Genomic DNA, 4,591 nt, shown 5'->3' with positions numbered 1-4,591 from the left:
GCCTAGTTGTTCTATCTATGATGTGAGGGGCATGTTGAAGTCTCCAACTATTATTGTGGAGACACCTATTTCTTCTTTCAGTTTTGCCTTATTTTGCCTCATGTATTTTGAGGCACACTGGTTATGTGCAGAGATATTTATGACTGTTATTTCTTCCTGGTGGAATATCCCTTTTATTAATATATAATGGCCTTCTAAATTTCTTATCATTCTTTTGCATTTAAAGTCTGTTTTGTCTGACAACAGTATAGCTACTTCTGCTCTCCTTTGGTTACTATTTGTGTGAAATATCTTTTTCCAAACTTTCACTTTCAGTCTACTTGCTTCCTTGAGACTAAAGTGAGTCTCCTACTAACAGCATATGGGTGGCTTATGTTTTCTTATTCATTCTGTCAGCCTATATCTTCTTTTTTTTTAAGATTTGTATTTTTTTTCAATTGTAAATGAAAAAAATAACTGTTTGGAAATCTTAAAGGAAAGGAATACCTTGCATTCATGGAAAAAGTCACTAGAATAAAAATTACAATTGTGTGACTCCAGTCCTTCCCCATCTATTTAAGGGGCAGAGATGGGAAGACTGTTGAAGGTAACAAGCAATTCTTTAAAAACCGAAAGACTTAGAAACCCTACAAATTTTATTAAAATCTAAATTTGTTTCATTTTGAACTTTTTTTTTTCAATATATCAGAAGTCCTGCTCTAGTGACATGCTATTCCCACTGGAAAATAACCCCAATACCCTCTTGTTGGGAACATTCTTAAATTGACCAGACAACTCAATGCTAATAGCCTGTGTGTATACAAGCTCATGTGAATCTTTTAAACCAGAGCCATTGGACATGGGTGACTGCCAGTAACTGCTAGTAACCTGCTTCTACCTGTTAACGGACACATTTCCACTCCTTCAGAAAGGTGGGTAGGGCATTATCAAACTCCTTAAGTGGGAGGGAATAAATAGCCATTTTAAGCAATGCTTCTCCCACCCCACTCAAAAAGAGATCCTTATTTCTAAGTGTACTACATGTATCAAATTTGCCTCCAGGTGCTTAGAATATTTTTTTCTTTTAGAAAAACACACATATCCACACACTTATATTTATAAATATATTAAATTTAATATATTAAATTATATTTATGAAATATAAAAATACTACTCTGCTTTGTGTTACAAATGGAAGAACAAGTGATAGGAATTTTTCTTCTTCTTTAGGTAGGGATATCTATCAGTTAATCCTCTGAGCTTTGTCTTCAGGCTAGGACGTTAACCCCAAGCCTGAAAGCATAACAGCCAAGAGCCCAAGGACATTTTCCTCCTGATCTCCCTAACCTTCTTTCTCTACTAATTCCTTCTTCCAAATTGGTTATAATCTTCTCAAAAGATGGAGCTTCCCACCAAAATAGAGGATGTGTTCTAACTACTGAGTAGTCAGGCCCTCCTCACCTTTAGCTACCTCACAGAAAAAGTCCTGCTTTTCCTTCAAAAACATAGATGCTCTCTGTCCAAACTTCTATGCCCAGTGGACAAACACACATGATTAAATGGAAGCAGTGGTTTGATCTCCCTACCTTCCTACTAATGCACTATTTCCAGAGTCTTCAAAAGCTTCAATGATAGGGAAAAAGGGGTGGGGTAGGAAGGGTATGTAGAGATTAAGAACTTGACCCCACTATCCTGGCCCCAAAAATCAAGAGTTATAAACTGGGCAAGAGAAATAAAAAAGACCTCGATATTCTACCCTTTGAGTTATAACTAGTTGGACAATTGGGAGAGAGGAAAAGCGGGCATGGGATGAAGAACTGGGAGGAGTTTGATGGCTGAAGGTCTAGTCCACTTTGTTTTTGTATTGGAAGGGTTCAGGCCAGTTCTCATTGAGAAGACATGGATATGAGAACTTCTGTCACTACGAAAGGGTCACAATTGGCAGGTGGGTGGTGGTCTTCAAAGTAACCCTTCTTCTCTGGCCAACAGTCCAGGGAATGTTGATACTGGTTCCACAGTTGGCCACATCAGCAGAAAAATCATTGATATTGGAGATTTTTTAGAATCCAGTTGGCAATGGGCATTGTCCTGCCCGTCCTTAGGATCGTAGGCATGGATGTGGTACTGATGCTGCTTGCCTAAGTTTCTTGATGGACTCCTCAATGTACTTCAGACCATTTTCTTCTCACATGGCCTTGGTGATGAAGTTCGTTTAGCAGCCTGCACCATTCCAGTTCTCTGGAATGGGCTTATGATTAAAGGTTGCTATCACACTGAAGTCCTCGCATACACAATGCAAGATGAAACTGGCCACCCAAAGATGTTCTCCCATGTTGATTCCTTTATAGGGGCATGTCTGGAATTCCCACTGGGTGGGCATGACCTCAGCATTCATTCCTGCAAACCTGATGCCTTCATACAAGCAGGCCCAGTAGTGGGCCTTCATGATGTCTCTGTCTTAGGCTCTGTTCCCACACCATAGTGATATGGTCCTTGGGACCCAGGGAAGCTATTGGAAGGCCAGCCAAAGGGGTGTCCATCTGTTCCCATCAGGATATATTCCTGCTCCATTCCAAACCAGGGGTCCTGGTTGCTCACCATGTCCACTATCCATTTAAAGGTGGACCTCAAATTGGTCTCTGCAGATTTTTGGTTGTACTTGAAGTCTTCATAAAATGACAGCTTGTTAGGGTCCTTGTGGAAAGGGTCCTATAGGGCTGAGATACACGTCACTGTTGGGACCTTCAGACTGAAAAGTACTAGAGCCATGAAAATTCTGCTTGGGCAGCTCTTCTGTTGGGCTCACTGTCCAGTGTGTGGATCTTGCAGCACAGTCCTTCTCCAGTGCCATCAACTCAGATATACATAGCTTGGACTTTCTCACCCTGAGGCAGAGCCATGTAAACCTGCTTGATGCCTTTGTTTAAGTGGGAACTTACAGAAGTGGCCATGGTAGAAGGTGTTTTGTGTGGTTAGCAGAACAGAGAGTGGGCAGGACGCAGAAGTGAGGTGAGGAGAGGAGGCCAGGTTTGCAGGTCAGTTGCCCAGTTCTCTCATTTTCAGCTCTCCTATGTCTTTTTACTAAGGAGTTTAATCCATTAACATTCAGTATTATTATTGTAAAGGCATTACTTCAGCGATTTTATCCATTGGCTCCCTTCCAAGCCTCTCTCTCTTTTGTCTTTTCTTCTCCAGATGCAGAACTCCCTTTAGTGTTTTTTGCAGAACTGGATTCTTACTTAAGAACTGTCTTAGTTTCTGTTTATCTGTGAATATTTTAAGCTCACCTGTCATTATTTGAAGAACAGTTTTGCCAGATAAAGAATTCTTGGCTGGCAGTTTTTCTCTTTCAGTACCATAATTATATCATACTACTGCCTTCTCACCTCCATGTTTTCTAAAGAGAATTCCGCAATAAGCCTTATTGGACATTTCTTGTATGTGATGTTTTACTTTTCCCTTATTGCTCTCAGAACGTTCTCTTTTTCTCTGGCACTTGACATTCTGCATATTATGTGTATTGGGGAAGGCCTATTTGGATTTATTCTAATTGGAGTACACCATGCTTCCTGGACATGTTTATTCATGCCTTTCATAAGAGTTGGGAAATTTGAGTTAATTTTTGAATAAGGTATGAGATAGGGGTCCTTTTTCTTTCTTTTGGATCTGGCTATCCAGTTCTTTCAGCACCATTTGTTGAATAGACTGTTCTGGCTCAGCTTGGAGGTCTTGGCAGACTTGTCAAATTCACTTGACTATAGATGTGTGGATCTATTTATGAGTTATTGATTTGGTTCCATTGGTCAATCTGTCTGACTTTATGCCAGTATCATGCTGGTTTTTTACCGCTGTAGTTAAGTAATATGCTCTAAAGTCAGGAAGTGAAAACCTTCCAATGTTGTTCTTTTTAGAGACATTTTTGGCTATTTGGGGCCCCTTATCCTTCCAAATAAATTTGAATATTGGCTTTTCCATTTCTGCAAAAAATGCTGTTGGCACTTTTATTGGGATTGCATTAAATCTGTAAATTAGTTTGGGTAGAATTAACATATTAATGATATTTGGTCTTCCAATCCATGAACACAGAATGTCCTTCTATTTATTCAAGTCTTCTTCAGTTTCTTTTAATAATATTTTGTAGTTTTCTGAATACAGGTCCTTTATGTCCTTGGTTAAGTTTATTCCTAAATATTTGATTCTTTTAGTTGCTTTTGTAAATGGATTTTTTTCCTGATTTCCTCCTCAGTTTGCACATTGGTGGTATATAGAAACACTATTGATTTTTTTGTCTTTATTTATTTTTTTAATGTTACATTAAAAAAATATGAGGTCCCCATATATCCCCCACCCCTCTCACCCCACTTCTTCCCCCATAACAACAACCTCCTCCATCGTCATGAAACATTCACTGCACTTGGTGAATACATCTCTGAGCACCGCTGCACCTCATGGTCAGTGGTCCACACCATAGCCCACACTTTCCCAGAGTTCACCCAGTGGGCTATGGGAGGACATACAATGTCTGGTAACTGTCCCTGCAGCACCGCCCAGGAAAACTCCAACCCCCAAAAATGCCCCCACATCACATATCTTCCTCCCATTCCCTACCCCC

The 4,591-nt window shown here is 39.9% G+C and overlaps 1 pseudogene; it reads right to left on the bottom strand.

Annotated features, from left to right (window-relative positions):
* Positions 1–1,822: 1,822 nt before the first annotated feature.
* Positions 1,823–2,930, bottom strand: LOC101444254 (glutamine synthetase pseudogene; annotated as a pseudogene).
* Positions 2,931–4,591: the final 1,661 nt, after the last annotated feature.

Source organism: Dasypus novemcinctus, chromosome 1 (genome assembly GCF_030445035.2).
Source record: "Dasypus novemcinctus isolate mDasNov1 chromosome 1, mDasNov1.1.hap2, whole genome shotgun sequence".
NCBI lineage: Eukaryota > Metazoa > Chordata > Mammalia > Cingulata > Dasypodidae > Dasypus > Dasypus novemcinctus.
Note: the sequence above shows the minus strand (reverse complement) of the source record. Positions and strands in the feature narration are given on the sequence as shown.